Below are 21400 nucleotides of genomic sequence, written 5' to 3' on the forward strand. Positions count from 1 at the left end.
TGAAGTTAAAAATATTAAAATCCTCACCAACAGTACTCAGAGCTTCTACTCTTACCCGAATGAGCCCTATCAGTTTCCAGTCCCCAGCACCATTGAAGCCTTCTATCGACACCGTCACAGCGTTTCCCAAAGCGCTTCTCACAATGCACCCAATGAAATACTCAACTCCAGATATGTATAATCAAAAAAGGATGCTGCTTCCTTCCCTTGAAAGTGAAAGTGAAGTCGCTCAGTTGTGTCTGACTCTTTGCGACCCCATGGACTGTAACCTATCAGGCTCCTCCATCCATGGGATTTTCCAGGCAAGAGTGCTGGAGTGGATTGCCATTTCTTTCTCCAGGGGATCTTCCCGATCCAAGAATCGAACCCAGGTCTCCTGCACAGTAGGCAGACACTTTACCATCTGAGCCACCAGGGAAGCTCTGCTTCCTTTCCTTAGACAAGTTTATTTTCCACTATGCTAATGAGAATTTTCATAACCTATTTAATAATACCCATTTGGTATCTTTTGTTGTTTAGTCACTAAGTTCATGTCTGACTCTTTTGTGACCCCATAGACTGAAGCCCTGGCAGGCTACTCTGTCTGTGGGATTTTCCAGGCAAGAATACAGGAGTGGGTTGCCATTTTCCTCTCCAGGGGATCTTTCTGACCCAGGGATTGAACCCACATCTCCTGCATTGGCAGGCAGATTCTTTACCATTCAGCCACCAGGGAAGCCCCCATTAATATCTTTACAAGTCATTTTTTGGGGGAAAATGCTGGATTATTAAATTGTCTTCTGGATAAGCTGCCTCTATTCTTACATGACTTTTTGCCCTGGAAAACACATCTTCCCCTCATTTTTATACCTATACAAATCTATATTCATCTACTGAAGTTCTCCCTTTTCCATAAAATCTTCCCTGTCAAAACCCTCTTTGATATTAGACTCCTCTGAACTTTAATTCTTCTAAATTTCCTCGTATGCAGACAAGACTAAATCAAAATTCCTTTTGCTTCTTTTTTCCCCCAGAGATTTATAGATTCATTTCTGAAACATAATTCTCAATGTCATGAGTCTTTAAAAAGCTACACATTTAACACAATTACACAACTGGAAGTAACATACAATAAGCAAGTACCAAATATTTGACACAACTGAACAAAGTTAATTATTTCAGAAACAGGTAAAATTCACATCATGTTACCACACAAACCTATGTTTATTCTATACCTATTACTCATATTTCATTTATTCTCCAAAAAAAAGCAAGAGATTGAAAGATGAAGAAGAAATAATTGCTGAAGTCCAAAAGAAGACAAATGTTAACTACAAAACACAACAAAAGAAATACAGGCTATTAAAAAAAGTAGTAATTTAAAGGAGTCAGGAAAGGCTATGGGATGAGGCAGTATCGGAGCTAAGCCTCAGAAGATGTCAACTCAAAGGTTACTCCTCTATTCTGTTCCTAAATGTGGTTCAACATTAGTATACCATTTACCACATTACATTAGAATCTTCTACCTGACTGCCTAACCCAATGGTTCTCAAAGAAAAGAGGGAATTTTGTCCTTTGGAAGACATTTGGCAATGTCTGAAGTCATTTTTATCATCACAAATGAAGGGTTAGGGGTGCAACTGGCATCCAGTGAGATACTGCCAAACAATGGAGAGGACAACCCCCACAACAAAGAATTATTAGGTCTAAAATATCAATAATGTGGAGATTTGAGAATACCCAGGCTAATCTTTAGAGTGTGAACAATTCTGGTGTAAGAAGTATCTTATTCATCCTTGTATGCCCACCAATGGACAGAGCAGGAAGTCTGTACATGGTGGTAGACTCAATATGGGCTTCCCTGACAGCTCAGCTGGTAAATAATCAACCTGCAATGCAGGGGACCTTGGTCGATTCCTGGGTCAGGAAGACCCACTGAAGAAGGGACAGGTTACCCATTCAGTATTCGTGGGCTTCCCTGGTGGCTCAGCTGGTAAAGAATCCACCTGCAATGCGAGAGACCTGGGTTCAACCCGGGTTCGACCCCTGGAGAAGGGAAAGGCTACCCACTCCAGTTATTTCTGGCCTGGAGAATTCCATGGACTGTATATAGTTCATGGTGTTGCAGAGTCAGACACAACTGAGCAACTTTCACTCACTCACAGGCTCAATAAGCCTCATTTTAAAGGCAATGGAATACAATTTACATATCAATTATACCTAAATACAGATGAAATAAAAAATAAACAAAGGCAAGGGAAGAGTCGGTGAAGATTTTAGAGAAGGCAACAACATGACCCATGTTTAGGGAAGATAACTGATGTAAAGGATATGCTGAAATGATTTCCAGTATCTTCCAAAATTAAAAATGCATATAATCACCAGATATGTATCTATTCTGCAGATACACATACTTTCCCTAATGGGGAAAAATATGTGTATAAGGATAATCACTGCAGTATAATCTGAAGTAAGATAGAAAATGAATACACATCAGTAAGGATATTATTAAATGACAAGATACCTGTTCAGCAGAATACTGTTACTGCAATTGCCAAGAATGAGATAGCTCTATTCTTGTAAAATTAAGAGAGGCAACATAAAAATTTTTAATGCAGAAATATGAGTACAACTTTAGGGAACGGCAGAGAATATATAGGAATGGTAGTGTTTGTAAATGTATCCTTCCACTAGAGATATTCCATACAGTTAAACAAACAAACAAACCTGGTAACAATGGTTATCTCTAGGGAGAAGACTGGAGGGTTAAGATAAGGAGGGAAAGATCTTGAAATCACCCTTTAATATATTTTCTGAATGTATGTCTTGTGCAGGTATTATTTATTATCCAAGAAATAAATTTTCCAAAAAGAATTTTGAATGCACTAGAGAGAGGAAAGATTAGAGGAATGAAAAACAAATGAACTATTTTAACAGCCCAGGAGAACAGTAAAAGCCAGATAGTAAAATGAAAACGGACAGAAGAAAAAAAAAAAAAATCACAAAAACATGGCAGAGATAAAACCAAAAGGACTTGGAACTTTCTACCAGGAAACAGATAAAAGAGTTAACCCTGCACCTGCATGCAAGCAGCTAAAGGTAACAGGAGAAAGAAAACAATGGTACTAACTACTCAAGAGAGCACCCAGGAACCCCTCGCTTCCCAGTTCTCGCAGATGACCATTTCATGCCTTTCTCCTTCTTAAATTTCTAACACCTGTCCTCATCCATCTCATCTCATTTCAAAAGGAAATTAGAAGCAATCCAACAAGAATTATCTTATCTTCCAAACAACTGTCCCATATGATTATTCCCAATCTTACATATGGCCAATCTCTGTACCTGTGTCCTGTATTTTATCTTGCTTGCCTTCTTAAATAACTTTCCTCTATTATACCTTCTTCCTGAGTCATCAATTTCTTACTCTTTACTGAGACATTACCAAAAAAACCCACCCTGACCTCAAACCTACCTCCAACTATTGTGTCCTATTTCTACATTTATCTTTACAGGAAAAAAAAAAACTTTTAAAATATTTGTTGTAATTACTGTTTGTAATTACCCTCTTCCCTTCACTTTCTTTTAATTAAATCACTCTATCTAGGCCTTTCTTCCTAACGCTCCACTGAAATCACCTGCTACCAACAACCAGGCTCCAATTCTTTTATCTTATCTCCACAATATCTGAAAAGTTAAGAACTGCTCCTTTAAGTGGTTCATTCACTTGGCGTCCAGGATACCGCACTCTGCTCGAAGTGCCTTCTGCCTTCTGTTTGCCTTACTGGTTCCTCCTCTACTTCTAATCCTCTACATGTTGAAAATGTCCTTGGATTCAGCCAAGGACTTCCCTCAATTTTGGTCAAGTTTCAGTTCCTAAATTTATGTTTGGTTCTTTCACAAATCTGCCATGTCATTTCCATTACAATTTCCAGATCTGTGCTAAAACTTTTTAAGCTTGGCTTTTACACCTTCTCAGTTCAGTTCAGTTCGGTTGCTCAGTCGTCTCCGACTCTTTGTGACCCCATGAATCGCAGCACGCCAGGCCTCCCTGTCCATCACCAACTCCCAGAGTTCACCCAAACTCATGTCCGTCGAGTTCGTGACGCCATCCAGCCATCTCATCTTCTGTCGTCCCCTTCTCCTCCTGCCCTCAATCCCTCCCAGCTTCAGAGTATTTTCCAGTGAGTCAACTCTTCGCATGAGGTGGCCAAAGTATTGGAGTTTCAGCTTTAGCATCATTCCTTCCAAAGAAATCCCAGGAATGATCTCCTTTAGAATGGACTAATTGGATCTCCTTGCAGTCCAAGGGACTCTCAAGAGTCTTCTCCAACACCACAGTTCAAAAGCATCAATTCTTTGGCACTCAGCTTTCTTCCACAGTCCAGTTCTCACATCCATACATGACTACTGGAAAAACCATAGCCTTGACTAGACGGACCTTTGTTGGCAAAGTAATGTCTCTGCTTTTCAATATGCTATCTAGGTTGGTCATAACTTTCCTTCCAAGGAGTAAGCGTCTTTTAATTTCATGGCTGCAGTCACCATCTGCAGTGATTTTGGAGCCCAAAAAAATAAAGTCTGACACTGTTCCCACTGTTTCCCCATCTATTTCCCATGAAGTGATGGGACCAGATGCCATGATCTTCGTTTTCTGAATGTTGAGTTTTAAGCCAACTTTTTCACTCTCCTCTTTCACTTTCATCAAGAGGCTTTTTAGTTCCTCTTCACTTTCTGCCATAAGAGTGGTGTCATTTGCATACCTGAGGTTACTGATATTTCTCCCGGGAATTTTGATTTACCTTCTAGACCACAGTAAAAACAACTGTTTTAGTCTGTTATCTGAAGGTCCAGGAAGTCTCATTTCTGTTGGGTGATGTTTCTGCTGATTCTCACTCATGGCATGTCATCTCACATGCCTGATTACCTATGATTCTATGCTAGACACTGCATTTGAAAAGTTAAGAAAATCATCTGAGGCTCAAAATGACACCATTTTCCAATCTCTTCTTTACCTGTATTCTTTCCCTAGTCCCACTTCAAAATCTCTTGGAGGCTCTTAATATATCTTTCCTAACCCTACCGCAAAGTAATTAAATTAAGAATTGGGAGGAGGGTGAACACAAGTCGACTGCATTTTTAATTCCCTGTGAGAGTCTACTATGCAGCCAAATGTTAAAAATCTATGACCCAAATTTTTTCATCCAGTCACTTCTATCTACATTAATGGCTCCCCAAACTTATCTCCAGCCCAATCTGAGCTCCAGATTCTGATAAACAACTGCTTACTTGAACCAATCACTTGGAAATCTAATAGGTATTTCAAATTTAACAAAGCCACAATAGAACTCTTCATTCTCCCTTCACCCCACCCTTCTCCAGACTTTTCTTATTACTAGCCTAGCCAAATTCATTATCTCCTTTTGCCTATATTACTGCACTAACCTTGTCCTTCGGAGAAGGCAATGGCAACCCACTCCAATACCCTTGCCTGGAAAATCCCATGGGCAGAGGAGCCTGGTAGGCTCCAGTCCATGGGGTCACTAAGAGTCGGACACGACTGAGCAACTTCACTTTCACTTTTCACTTTCATGCATTGGAGAAGGAAATGGCAACCCACTCCAGTGTTCTTGTGCCTGGAGAATCCCAGAGACGGGAGAGCCTGGTGGGCTGCCATCTATGGGGTCGCACAGAGTAGGACATGACTGAAGCGACTTAGCAGCAGCAACATCAGCAGCAGCAGCAGTCTTGTCCTTAGGAGAAGGCAATGGCACCCCACTCCAGTACTCTTGCCTGGAAAATCCCATGGATGGAGGGGCCTGGTAGGCTGCAGTCCATGGGGTCGCTAAGAGTAGGACACGACTGAGCGACTTCACTTTCTCTTTTCACTTTCATGCATTGGAGAAGGAAATGGCAACCCACTCCAGTGTTCTTGCTTGGAGAATCCCAGGGATGGGGAGCGTGATGGGCTGCTGTCTACGGGGTCGCACAGAGTCGGACATGACTGAAGTGACTTAGCAGCAGCAGCAGCAGTAGCAGCCTTGTCCTTACTGTAGCCATTCCAACCTCAAACCACCATCCTCATTGGCCACAGGATCTGCCAGTGATCGTTTTAAAACATAAAACCAACCAATGTTTTCATATTTTAAAAAAGAATCTAAGTTCCTTACCATGGTCTTTATTATCTTGCCCCTGCCTACTTCCAATCTCATCTTTTGACTCTTATTCACTAAACTCCAGTATATTTACTCATTGCTTTTCTTCCAGATGTCATTAAGACAGGTTTTTCAACGTTCAAACCTGAACTTCTATTTAAAAAAAAAAAAAACCAAAAACTTGAACTTCTATTTTGCCTACACATACGGAGATATTTCCTAATCATCCTAGCTAAAATAACAACCATTCTCCATGGTTTTTCCATACTCCCTACTATTCCATAATCCTACCTTTATTTTCTTCCAACACTAATTATGTAAAATTACTGTGCATGCTCATTTGTCTTCGCCCACTAAAACACAAAATTTATGAGAGTAGGGACTTTGTCTCTTACACTATTGCAAAGTACTGACTTCTCAAGTTGCTGGCAAGATGATGGTACTACTCTTCAAAGGAGAATTTATGAATTTATTAAGTGTTACACATTATGTAGTTTCACATAAAATAAAGTTAGATACAAAATTTGTCCCCCAAAACCACTAAAGTGACCAAGGAGTTTAAAGACAAGCTTTAATAAAGTTATTCTCTTAATTAAAAATAATACTGAACTACAGAACAATGCATCAAAGAAACTATACAATGAAAATCATACATTAATTAGTGATTTCCATTCTGTTGTGCCCATTAAGAACTCTAACTTACATTATCATTATATTATGTGGTAAATTTGGTTAATCATAAACAAATATACTATTTCAGAAAGTAAAGAGAAAAGTATTTACAGACATGAGCAGCCATTTGTTAAGACGCATCTAATGAGTTAAACTAGCTGCTCTCTCTAAGATGCCATGGTTTATATCATACAGATACATAATACTGTTATATATACCATATAATGACACTGCTATTATGCTTACCAATGTTAAATAGATGTGAGACTTTTTTAAGTATCACTGTCAAGGGATTACTCATGGATCTGTAAACATTAATTTTTCATAGAATACTAAGAAAATAATAAGGGTAACCAAAAACTTACATTAAAATGACTTACTTTAAAAGTCACATAGTATAGTCTAGATATTTTTCTTGGCATAGGAATTATAATTTGAAATTTCCAATTTCTTGCACAGATTGTTGAATTGCATCAGATGACTTGTAAACAATACAAACTAAACTAAAAAATTATGATCAGAGTTTCTCAATTATTTTACTTAAAAAAAAGTCTAGTTAAGAACTTACATTTAAAAGATAAGTAAATTTTTATAAAAAGAAAAGAAAAACTTACATGTACTAAAACTCACCACTGACCAAACAGTGGCAAAAAAATGGGAGAAAATATCTCTGGTATGTGACAAGACTAAAGTCCTTAACATATAAAGATGTCTTTTTAAAAGTGTCTTACAAATCAGTAGTGGGGAAAAAGCAGCAAAAAAAACATAAAAGAAAGGGAACTGACCAAACACAAATAGCCAATAAACTTTCAAAACTGATCAGATTCCCCAATAATAAATGAATGTATTAAACTCTCTTTATACCACCTCAAAACTCCACCTCTGCCATTTGATAAAATGATATCCCAATACAAAAAAACAAAAACCCTATACTTGCATACAATGCTGGTGAAAAAGCACTTCTGTGGTATATATAAAAGCTTTAAATACTTCTACATAAGGAAATAATCAGAAGTGTGAGCAAATTATTTCTATGTAACAGGAAAAAAATGAAAACCTCAACACCTAATAAAAGGATCCCTTAAATCATAAACATTTGCACAAAAATACTTAGTAATGAAATCAACTAATCATGTAGAAAACTCATGATATGGGGACATGTATCAATGTATTATTTGAAAAAAAAAAAATTAAAAAGTTGCTGTGCACATGACCCCAATTTTATAAAGACATTTAAAGTACACAATATGCACAGAGAAAAGATTCAAAGATTATATGGCAGAATACTAGCAGGTAATTTACCAACTTTACTAGCTGTAGGATTAATTTTTTTTCCTGTTTTCTTTTCAGAACTGTCCTGAATTTCTGTATCTGCTATTACTCTTTGTCTTTGATACACTTCTCCTTTTCTATTTTCTGTTGGATTGATCATTTACTCACTCCTGCTCCAGTACAGAAGTTACAAATTGCATCTTGGAACAGAGCACAGAGGATTTTCAAGGCAGTGAAAATACTCTTACAGTACCATAATGATGGATATTATTACACATTTGTCCAAACTCCAAGGCTGTACGACAACAAGCGTGAACCACTATGTAAACTGTCACCTTTGTGTGATTATGATGAATCAATGTAGGATCATCAGTTTTAACGAACGTACCGCTACGGTGAAAGATGTCCGTGATGGAGGAGGCTATGCACGTGTAGGAACAGAAGGTACATGGAAAGTCTCTGTACCTTCTCTTCAGTGTTGCTATGAATCTGAAACTACTCTAAAAAAACAAAGTCTTAATTTAGAAATATACGTAACTGCATTTCTGTTCTCTTGATACTTATATCCAAATTATAATAGATGTAAAGAGACTAAAATTATTCTCTATAAAGATGATCCTCCTAAAAATGACAAGAATCTTTAACCAGGAACCAACCCCTACCAGTCCCACACCCCTATTTTGCTTTAGGATTAGCACTCCATTTCTTAACAATATAAACAAGCATGAACTACCAAGAATAATGAATACCATGTATTAAAATACAACTGATTAAAAAAATGAGTTCATAATGATATACTAAAAAAAAAAAAAAAATAGAACCTCTGATGGCTGCTAAGACACCAACTCATTCTGAAAACAGACAAATAAAAGGAATGGATTTAACAGCTTATCCTGCCTTTCTTGTACAAACTGTGCTTTGGGGGTAACCAAACAGCTAACAAGAGAAGACTGTGTTCAGAAAAAAGAATCATAGCTTAACACAAATGTACTGAGAAAATTAGAAAAATCACTGTTTTGCAACTCTTAATGAAATAATGAATCCAAATGACAAAGAGAAAAAGCTGAGACTGGGAGGCACATAAAACAATTAAAGACACAGTCCTTATTTGAATCCTAATTTGATCAATTCTAGAAAGATATTTTTAATCATTTGGGGAAAACTAAACATTGCAAAGATATTGCCCAAATATTATTTTTTATTTACTTAAATATTTAAAGGGTTACTATCAATTAGGGTACTGTATTTAATGGTACTATGGTTATGTTTCTTAAAATTCTTATTCATTAGCACAGCAGTTTCCAAACTTTAAGTCTTAAAAATTACTGAAAACTTTAAGGAGTTTTTGTTTATGTAAGTTACACCTATTTACCAGAGGGTGAAAGAGAATGACTGACTATTAAGTGGCATATTGGAACGGGGAGGAGAGACAAAACGATACTATACCTTGATTATGGTGGTATTTATACAACCGTGTACAGTTACTGCAGAGAAGGCAATGGCACCCCACTCCAGTACTCTTGCCTGGAAAATCCCATGGACGGAGGAGCCTGGTAGGCTGCAGTCCATGGGGTCGCTAAGAGTCGGACACGACTGAGCGACTTCACTTTCACTTTCCTGCATTGGAGAAGGAAATGGCAACCCACTCCAGTGTTCTTGCCTGGAGAATCCCAGGGACAGGGGAGCCTGGTGGACTGCCATCTATGCGGTCGCACAGAGTGGGACACGACTGAAGTGACTTAGCAGCAGCAGAAGCAGAAGCAGCAGTACAGTTACTGACACTGCGTAACTGTGCACTAAAATTTTACAGTGAATTTTACTGTATGTAAATTATATCTTAATAAAATTGGGAAAGATTCATTTATTAAAAATTTGAAGATTTCAAAGGGTCTTTGTTTATATATCAATATTTACCATATTAGAAATCAGATCTAGAAACATTTAAAAGGTTTATTAGTTTTATTTTTTTATTAATTAATTTTAAAGTTAACAAACTCATTGGTGTTAGCATAAGTAACATCTTCTTATGGGAAATATATTTTAAAAAAAAAATCAGAATAGGGTTTCCCTGGTGGCTCAGTGGTAAAGAATCCGACTGCCAATGCAAGAGACACAGGTTAGATCCCTTGTCCAGGAAGATCCTAAATGCCCCAGAGCAACTAAATTTGCGTGCTACAACTTCTGAGCCTCTGCTGTAGAGGCTGGGAGCCACAACCACTGAAGCCTGTGGTTCACTCTAGCCTGAAGTGCTACAGCACATGCTTCGCCACAAGACAAGCCACCGCAATGAGAAGCCCATGCACCGCAATGAAGAGTAGCCCTCGCTCACCACTCGGGCAGCAATGAAGACCCAGAACAGCCAAAAATAAATCAACCAATAATTTTAAAAATTAGGCTAGTTTGCCTTTCTTGCAAATATCTTTAATATCTGGCTTTTAGAAAATAGCTAGATAATACTAAGTATAGTAAGTCACAGAAAGACAAATATATATCACTGATACAAATTAATGTATTTACAAAACAGAAATAGACTCACATAGAAAACAAATTTATGCTTACTACTTAATGGGAAATGAGAGGGAAGGGATAAATTAGGAATTTGGGATTAATAGATACACACTACTATATACAAAATAAACAAGGACCTACTGCATAGCATAGCACAGGAAACTGTATTTAATATCCTGTAATAACCTATAAGGGAAAAGAATCTGAAAAAAGATATATTCACATGTGTGTCGGAGAAGGCAATGGCACCCCACTCCAGTACTCTTGCCTGGAAAATCCCATGGACAGAGGAGCCTGGTGGGCAGCATGTGTGTGTATGCACTGTTATATACATGAAACTGAATTGCTTTGCTGTACACCTGAAACTAATATAGTAAATCAACTACACTTCAATTAAGAAAAACAAACAGCTAGATCTTTATATCTGCTTCTGTGCTGAATCTGCTGTGTTATCACATATCATACAGCCTTTGAAATACTCCACTGTATATCACTTATGAGATGAAAGTGAAATAAGCAAACAGCATACTGCTATTATTAATAAAATAACTTTGACCTCACAGATACCTGTGGAAAGGGTCGTGGGGACTCCGAGACCACACATTGTGAATCATTTTATTAGTACTTTTGGGTAAAGTTATACACTGGAGTTTACTTTAAAATACTCGAGCAAGAGTAAAAGTTTACACAGTGGGAATAGAGGAAAGAATGGCAGAATGTTGATAAGTGTTGAAGCTGGGAGGTAGTTACATTAAGGTTCAAAATACATTTCTCTGCTTTTATGCATCTTTGAAGTTTTCTGTAACTTTTAAAGTTACTAGTATTTTAGTCATTATTAATTTTTTACCCACTTTAATCACTATTATGTCCTCATTTTCTCTGGATCCATTTTTCTACTTAATCCTTCAACAGTTAGTTTTATGAGGGTCTTTGAATAATAAACTCTCAGTCCTTGATTATTTTAAACATCATTATATTCTAACTCTTAAGCAGGATTTTAACTGCATGTAGAATACTTGGCTGCCAGTTCTTTTTTCTCATACCATATTACTACACGATCTCCTGGTATGTGTGTGGCGAATGAGAAGATTGTACGTCTGTAACTTCTTTGATAGCAATCTGACTTCTGTTAAAATTTAAGATTATCTCTCCCCATAATTTCAAGACATGGGTGGACTTATTTTTACCTTCCTTAATATTTGAAAACTTTTCATCTGTAAACTATCTCCAACACAAGAAGATTCTCATTGTCTTATCAAATATGGCTTCTCTTGTCATTCACTTTATTCCATTTTTCTGAAATTCTTAAGTGATGACTTTCAATCCTTCAATTCTCTTAACTACCTGTTCATTATCTCTAAGCTATATTCTGGGTAAATGTCTTAGTACACTACTATTCACTCATTTTTTCCTATGTCCAGCCTCATGTTTCTCCTGTTTGTCTCCCCAAATTTTTCTATTTCATTAAGACAACACTAATAAGCGTTGACTATGTTAAAACCTTAACTGTGGATCACAACAATCTGCAGAAAATTCAAGAGATGATAATACCAGACCACCTGACCTGCCTCCTAAGAAACCTGTATGTAGGCCAAGAAGCAACAGTTAGAAATGGACATGAACGGACTGGTTCCAAATTGGGAAAGGAGTACATCAAGGCTGTATATTATCACCCTGCTTATTTAACTTATGTGCAGAGTACATCATGAGAAATGCTGTTCTGGATGGAGAACAAGCTGGAATCAAGACTGCTGGGAGAACTATCAATAACCTCAGATACACAGATAACACCACCCTTACAGCAGGAAACGAAGAACTAAGGAGCCTCTTGATGGAAGTGAAAGAGGAGAGTGAAAAAGCTGGCTTAAAACTCAACATTCAGAAAACTAAGATCATGGCATGCGGTCCCATCATTTCATGGCAAATAGATGAGGGAAACAGTGACAGACTTTATTTTTGGGGCTCCAAAATCACTGCAGATGGTGACTACAGCCATGAAATTAAAAGACGCTTGCTCCTCTGAAAAAAGTTATGACCAACTTAGACAGCATATTAAATAGCAGAGACATTACTTTGCAAACAAAGGTCCATCTAGTCAAAGCTATCGTTTTTCCAATAATCATGTATGAGCTGAACCATAAAAAGAAGGCTGAGTGCTGAAGAATTGATGCTTTGAACTGTGGTGTTGGAAAAGACTCTTTGAGAGTCTCTTGGACTGCAAGGAAATCAAACCAGTCAATCCTAAAGGAAATCAAGCCTCAATACTCATTGGAAGGACTGATGCTGAAGCTCCAATACTTTGGCCACCTAATGTGAAGAGCCAATTCATTAGAAAAGACCCTGATGTGGGAAAGATTGAAGGCAGGAGAACGGGATGACAAAGGACAAGATGGTTGGATGGCATTACCTACTCAATGGACATGAATTTGAGCAAGCTCTGGGAGATAGTGAAGGACAGGGAAGCCTAGTGTGCTGCAGTCCACGGGGTTGCAGAGTCAGACATGACTGAGCAACTGAACAACAAAGAACACATTCTACTACCAGTAAAAAATAAAAAGTACTATAAATTAAAACACTGACGTGTCATGGTCTGCAAAATAAACTCAAGATCTCAGAAATGTTAAAATGTTACACATCATGTGTCTTAGAATCAATGAAATGTTTCTCCTTTCTAGGATTACTGGCTTTTTCTTTTCCATATCTACCTTCTCCGTTTCATAACTTTTTTCCTAAGATGCTACAGCTTCCTTTTTCTCACTGACATCTTAGCTTTTCAGATTTTTAAATTACCTTTCTTCAGTTGGACATGAATTCATCTCTTAATTGTTGATTTTACAGGCTGTCATAGATTCTGCCTTCATCACTTATTTTGGAATTTTGGTTTCAGATTTACATTGAGTAAAATTTTTCTCTATGCATTACAACTCCATTCTTCCAAGTGTCTCCATCAAGTCCTTCTAGCTCTAGTGTAGATTTAGGTCTTTTATTGGCCTCAGAGATAGTACAGGATATCATAAACCTAGACACCCAGTTTATAGCTGAATGGTTCAGATTGGTTCACAAACTGATCACAAGACTATGCTAGGGTCCTCCTATTTCTCATGTGCTCTTCTCATCTCTAATTTGTACAGCCTCATTTAAGCTGAACCTTAGACTAACAGACCTTCCTTGATGGCTCAGCGGGTAAAGAATCCACCTGCAATCCAGGAGCCATGAGGAATGCAGGTTCAGTCCCTGAGTTGGGAAGATTCCTGGAGGAGGGCATGGCAACCAACTCCAGTATTCTTGCCTGGAAAACCCCATGGACAGAGAAGCCTGGCAGGCTATAGTCCACAGGGTCCGACCCAACTGAGCTGCTTTGACTTTTAGAGTAACAGCCTGCAACTTTGTTTTTAGCTCACCGCTACAAAAAAAAAAGCCTACTCCAGCCACTGGTTTTAAGTAATGAATTTGACTCTCAGCTTTTTCTCATGTGGGGTCTTTTTAACTGTACTAAATAGTATGAAAAGGCGGCAAAATGATGTATGACACCAGAAGATGAGCCCCCCAGGTTGGCAGGTATCCAATATGCTACTGGGCAAGAGTGGAGAAATGGCTCCAGAAAGAATGAAGATGCTGGGCCAAAATGGAAATGACACTTAGTTGTGGATGTGTGTCTAGTGGTGAAAGTAAAGTCTAAAGTTGTAAAGAACAATATTGCATAGGAACCTGCAATATTACATCCATGAATCAAAGTAAACTGGATATGGTCAAGCAGGAGATGGCAAGAATAAACATCAATATTTTAGGAATCAGTGAACTGAAATGGATGGGAATAGGTGAATTTAATTCAGATGACCATTGTATCAACTACTGCAGGCAAGAATTCCACAGAAGAAACGAAGTAGCCCTCACAGTGAAGAGTCCAAAATCCATGGTTGGGTGCAATCTCAAAAACAATAGAATGACCTCAGTTCCTCTCCAAGTCAACATCACAGTAATCCAAGTCTATGCCCCAACCATTAATGCCAAAGAAAGCTGAAACTGAACGTTTCTGTGATGACCTACAAGACCTTCTAAAACTAACACCAAAAAAAAAGATGTCCTTTTCATCATAGGTGACTGTAATGCAAAAGTACAAGTCAAGACATACCTGGAAAAACAGGCAAGTCTGTCCTTGGAGTACAAAATGAAGCAGGGCAAAGGCTAACAGAGTTTTGTCAAGAGGTCACACTGCTCATGGCAAATATCCCTCCTGCAACAACACAAGACACAACTCTACACATGGACACCCCACTGACACAGATGGTCAATACCGAAATCAGACTGATTCCATTTTCTGCAGCCGAAGATGAAGAAGCTTTATATAGTCAGTAAAAACAAGACCTAGAGCTGTGGTTCATATCATGAGCTCTTTATTGCAAAATTCAGGCTTAAACTGAAGAAAGTTGGGAAAACCACTAGGCCATTCAGGTATGACCTAAACCAAATCCCTTATGATTATACAGTAGAGGTGATGAATAGATTCAAGGAATTAGATCTGGTAGACAGAATGCCTGAAGAACTATGGATGGAGGATGGTAGCTGTACAGGAGATGATAATCAAAACCATCCCCAAGAAAAACAAATGAAAGAAAGCAAAATGATCTTCTGAGGTGGCCTCACAAGTAGTTAAGAAAAGAAGTGAAACGCAAAGGAGAAAGGGAAAGATATATCCAATTGAATACAGAATTCCAGAGAATAGCAAGAAGAAAGCCTTCCTCAGTGATCAATGCAAAGAAACAGAGGAAAATAATAGAATGGGAAAGACTAGAAATCTCAAGAAAATTGGGGTATGAAGGGGAAATTTCACACAAGGATGGGCACAATAAAGGACAGAAACGGCAAGGACCTAAAAGAAGAGATTAAAAAGAGGTGGCAAGAATACACAGAAGAATTGTACAAGAAAGGTCTTAATGATCCATATAACCACGATGGTGTGGTCACTCACCTAGAGTCAGACATCCTGGAGTGTCAAGTGCCTTAGGAAGCATCACCACAAACAAAGCTGGTGCAGGTGATGGGATTCCAGCTGAGCTATTTCAAATCCTAAAAGATGATGCTGTGAAAGTGCTGCACTCAATATGCTAGCAAATTTGGAAAACTCAGTAGCAGCCACAGGACTGGAAAAGGTCAGTTTTCATTCCAAGTCCAAAGAAGGTCAACATCAAAGAATGTTCAAACTATCATACAATTGCATTCATTTCATATGCTAGTAAGGTTATGCTCAAAATCCTTCAAGTTAGGCTTCAGGAGTATGTGAATCGAAACTTCCAGATGTACAAGTGGGTTTAAAAAAGGTGGAGGAACCAGAGATCAAATTGACAACATTCACTGGACCATAGAGAAAGCAAGAGAATTCCAGAAAAACATCTACATCTGCTTCACTGACTATGCCAAAGCCTCTGATGGTGTGGATCACAACAAATTGTGGAAAATTCTTAGAGGAGTACCAGACCACCTTACCTGTCTCCTGAGAAATCTGTATGCAAGCCAAGAAGCAAGTTAGAACCAGACATGGAACAATGGACTGGTTCAAAATTGGCAAAGCAGTACATCAAGGCTGTATACTGACACCCTGCTTATTTAACTTATATGGAGAATACATCAAGGCTGTATACTGACACCCTGCTTATTTAACTTATATGGAGAATACATCATGTGAAAAGTCCAGCTGGATGAATCAAAAGCTAGAATCAAGATTGCTGGGGAAAATACCAACAACTTCAGATATGCAGATACCACTCTAAAGGCAGAAAGTGAAGAGGAACAAAAGAGCTTCTTGATGAGGGTCAAAGAGGAGAGTGAAAAAACTGGCTTGAAACTCAACATTCAAAAAACTAAGATCATGGCATCCAGTCCCATCACTTAATGGCAAACAGATGGGGAAAAAGTAGAAACAGTGACAGATTTTATTTTCTTGGGCTCCTAAATCACTGTAGATGGTGACTGCAGCCATGAAATTCAGAGACACTTGATCCTTGGAATAAAAGCTATGACAAACCTAGACAACATATTAGCAAGCAGAAATACCACTTTGCCAAAAAATGTCCAGATAGTCAATCCATGGTTTTCTCAGTAGTCATGTACAGATGTGAGACGTGGACCATAAAGAAGGCTGAGCACCCAAAAATCAATGCCTTTGAACTGTGGTGCTGGAGAAGACTCTTGAGAGTTCCATGGACAGCAAGGAGACCACACCAGTTAATCCTAAAGGAAATCAACTCTGAGGATTCATCGGACGGACTGATGCCGAAGCACCAATACTTTGGCCACCTGACGTGAAGAGTCGACTCATTAGAAAAGACCCTGATGCTGGGAAAGATGGAGAGTCAGAGAAGGGGGCAGGGAGGACAAAATGGTTGGATGGCATCACCAACCCAATGGACATGAGTTTGAGCAAACTCTAGGAGATGGTAAAGGACAGGGAAGTCTGGTGTGCTGCAGTCCATGGGGTCACAAAGAGTCAGACATGACTGAGCAACTAAACAACAAAAAATAATTAAATAGGACATAATTCCTGACATAAATACTTAATGGACATGTTCACTCTACCAAAAAAAAAAATAATAACAAAAATTAAAGATAAAGAAACTGTACAAGCAGTGTAATTATGACAATATTTTAAAATGTACATAATACTCAGTCTTAAAGGTAAGTCAAAATCTGACAGGACTCAAATCTGAGAAACTGGATTAAGCCTTGGCTTAATTTGGGAGACATTTTCTGACTAGAAAAGATGTTGGAAAGGTAATTTCCAAAAGTAAATTCATAGTCTCTTCTCATTCAGTTTCATATACATAGCAAATATGGAATAAAAATTAAATTTCAAAAACATCATGCACTTCTCAGTGGGCAAGGAATAGAAATAAAGGAATGACTGGGGTTGCAGCTTGGGGCCCAGTGAGTTCTATGTTGCAAGGAAAATGGGTTTGGTTTCTAAGGGGTAAAGAGCACTAAACATACCCCTCATGAGGAGGGGCCCTGAATCAGATTCACATCTTAAAACAAATCAGAATAGAGGTCATTTCTGTTAAAGGGGATCTTTAAAAAAAAAGATGATGATTAAATTCCAGAACCCTGGTTTTTTAAAAAAAACAAACTGTGTGGTTTCCTTCATTTGGGAAATGTGTTTCATGGTTTCCATACTAAACAAAAATAAAATGCAAACCAACGGTATCAAAGATTTAAGCAGTTCACCTGGCCATACTATGTTCTAACACAGTTTTTTTTTTAACCGATTATTCACATAAGAAAACACGTCTTACAAGTTTTCTGTCAATTAAAAAGACAGTATACCAAGGAACAGTTTTATTACTAGATTATCCCCAAATTCCAATTTTTTGGTTTTTATTTTTAAATATGCTACAATGTACTATGCAGCACTTTCATTATCATTCTCTTTAACTTTTGTTTTCTCATTCCTTTAAAATTGGGAGAAAATTCTAATTTAATGGCCTTCTGGAGTGCTTATTTTACTCTTCCTTGCCCAACATTCAATAAACTAAATCATCATCTTAAAAATTCAATTTTGCATTTAATTCAAACAGTGTTGCTATTTTGATACTATTTTGGAAATAAATTACTGAGCACTTATTGCTTTATATCAATCTAATTTCATGACCAATATAAATTCATAAAATCACAAATAAATTCTCTAGAGATGTTTTTCTAATATGTACAGATCTCCATAATTTTAACTTTGTGGAAGCTTTAAAAACTGGTTTTAAAAACTATGTCTTCAGAAGTCTGTCATTCTCCAGTATTTTCAAACTTTTTGGTCTCAGGACTCCTTCTAAACTCTTAAATATTACTGAGGTCCCTAAAAAGCTTTTATTCATGTATGATACATTTTTTGATACTTACTGTAGTAGAAATTAAAAGAGAAAAATTTAATGTTTCAATTCATTTGAAAACAATAAATCCATTACATATTAACACAAATTACTATTTTGTGAAAAACAGCTATTTTCTCAAAATATATATAGAAGATGAAAGGCCATGTTTTATATTTTTGCAAATCTCCTTAATATCTAGGCTAAAAGACAACTGGAGTTTCATATTTTCTTCTGCAGTCTGCAGCAGTATGTGGTTTGGGCTGAAGCATATGAAGAATATTAAGATACATGACTGGAAAAGGAAGAAGTAATCTGACAGTCTTTCAGCCAAATGTGCGTATTCTTCTTTGATACTATACCAAATCTGACTAATGATAGTTCCTTAAACGTCAGTTGCAGTGTAGAATCTGAAAACATATTGATAAACTTTCCATATGCTTATTGTTAGTCTATCTTTTACCCATGCACGATTTGTAACATAAGTTGGTCATTTGAAAACCACTGGTTCACTGAACTATCATAAAGATCTTGCGAATGCTGGCATATTTCATTATAATACAGTATTCAAAAAAATCCTATTTATTAATATAACACTGTCCATCTCATCAGAAAAGAATCCAATTATTAATACATTATCAAGTTCATAGTAGTAGATTCAAGTTCTCCTAAATTCTTATTTTCACTGGAAAGTCCAAATTTTATCATTGGAAGCAAATAGGTTTTTTTTTCCTTTGAAGGACAGGCTCACTTATTTTTTAGAAAATATCTGTCACTTAAATACATGAGTCATTCAATAATCAGTTTGTCAGTCTTTCAAGTATTGTGTTTCCTGAAAACAGCATCTAGTTCAGCTTGCAACTCACATGACTGCTCAAGTAAAAACAATATATGTATTTTAAAATATAATCATCTTATTTTGGTATGCACTTTATTAAAGTACAGTTCCCATTTTATCACAAAGAATATTACAAAAACATGCAGCAGGAACTACAAACCAGAAATACAATGAGATACCACTTCACACCCATTGTCTAAAATAAAAGAGGAGGACAATGATATGTTGGTGGGGATGTAGAAAAACTGGAACCCTTTTGTTGGTGAGAATGTAAAATGATACAGTCACTTTGGAAAAGCATTTTGGCAGTTCTTCAAAATGTTAAACATATAATCTAGCAATTCCACTCCCAAGTATATACCCAAAAGAAACAAACATATGTCCACATCAAACAACTGTACACAAATGTTCATAGCAGCATTCTCTCGATAGCTAAAATATGGAAATGCTGTCAATCAATGGATAAGTGAACAAAATGTGGTATATCCCTACAACGGAATATTATTCAACCACAAAAAGGAACAAAGTATTGGTAAAGACTACAACACAGATGAAGCCTAAAAATATGCAGAAAGTCAGAAACAGAAAGCTATGTATTGTATGATTCGACTGGTAAGATATAACAGGCAAATCCAAAGAGACAGAAAAGTAGATTAGTGGTTGCTGGGGGATAAGGGAATGGGGGAATGTGGAGGGACTACTAATGGGAATGGGGTTTGGGGGTGGTGGTGAAAATGCTCTAAAATTATATACTGGTGATGGTTGGGCAAGTCTGTCCCTATATTAGAAACCACTAAATTGCATACTTTAAACAGTGACTTTTACAATATGTGAATTATGTTTCAATAAAGCTATTATTTTAAAAAGGACATGCAGCATTCAAGGGTCAAGATTTAGTGAAAATATCTCTTTTGATGTGTTCATCAAGGTTATTGTTCAGTGAAACTAGCATTTTTCATTAACTTCAAGTGGACGGTCATAAAGAATACTGCTATTACAGTTTATCATCACAGCTTTGATTTGTGCTAAGACACAACAGTTTTAGCAACTACCAGTGAAAATGTCAACACAACAAAAAAGGCAAGTAATTTTACTATTATTATGAAAAGCAGTTTGACATCAAGGACGTCTGAGAGGGTCTCAGGAATCCTCAGTGGTCCACAGACCACACTTTGAGAATGCAGCTTTAAACCACAGCTTCAGAAGGCTCAAATGCAATTAAAAACTTCCTAAGAACACAGCAAGACTTCAGGACAAGGCCAATTTTTTGTGTGCATGTGTGTGCTCAGTTGCTCAGTTGTGTCCAACTCTTTGTGACCCTATGCCTGTCAGGATCCTCTGTCGGTGGGATTCTCCAGGCAAGAATACTGGAGTGGGGTGCCATTTCCTCCTCCAGGGGATCTTCCCAACCCACGGATCAAACCCAGGTCTCCTGCATTGGCAGGTGGATTCTTTACCACTGAGTCACCTGGGAAACCCAATTTTCTGTGTACATATCACAAATTTCCCTAAACAAAGAGGTTAATACCATTAATTCAGTAAATTAAATCCAAGTTCCCAGCTTGAGTTTGAAAGGCTCAAAACAACAAAATAAGAGTGAAAGAAAGAACTTAGTGTACAACAAAACATTCAATAAAATACTAAGTAAATAACATTACTAAAGTAATGATTATACTATCTTTTCAAACTGTATTATTTCATTCTTACAAAACAAAGAGGACACTTCTGAAATTTCTACCCCTACTATCAATTATAACATATTTAGCACACCTACGTTTAGGAACTACTTCACACCTGTAAGAATAAATTATCACAGAATCGAAGAATTTTAGGTCTACAAGGTACCCTAGACATAGTTACATAGTCCAACAAGCACATTTTACATGCTGAGAAAACTGAGTTTGTACGAGCAAAAGTAACCTAGCCACAACCACCCAGCTAGCTAGTGAGTGAGACAGCATGAACACTACCTACTCCCAATACCATAGTTTCACTATGCCAGTCTGATTGCCCAACCAAATAAAATGCATAAAACATATAATTTACATCACACCAAAGACAACCAAGACACCTTACCTGCCAAATAAAAATTCTGTGATGCTTGAGAGTACCAATCAGATGTTAAG

The 21400-nt window shown here is 37.3% G+C and overlaps 1 protein-coding gene across 4 annotated transcripts in view; it reads right to left on the reverse strand.

Moving 5' to 3' along the window:
• The window catches only part of SP3 (Sp3 transcription factor), a 57702-nt gene that overhangs the window by 25609 nt on the left and 10693 nt on the right, over nucleotides 1-21400 (reverse strand). The gene's annotated exons all lie outside the window — the stretch shown is intronic.

The sequence above is a fragment of the Bos grunniens genome, chromosome 2, assembly GCF_055505025.1.
Source record: "Bos grunniens cultivar Pamir isolate PY7600 chromosome 2, Bosgru_T2T1.0, whole genome shotgun sequence".
NCBI classification, from domain to species: Eukaryota; Metazoa; Chordata; class Mammalia; order Artiodactyla; family Bovidae; genus Bos; species Bos grunniens.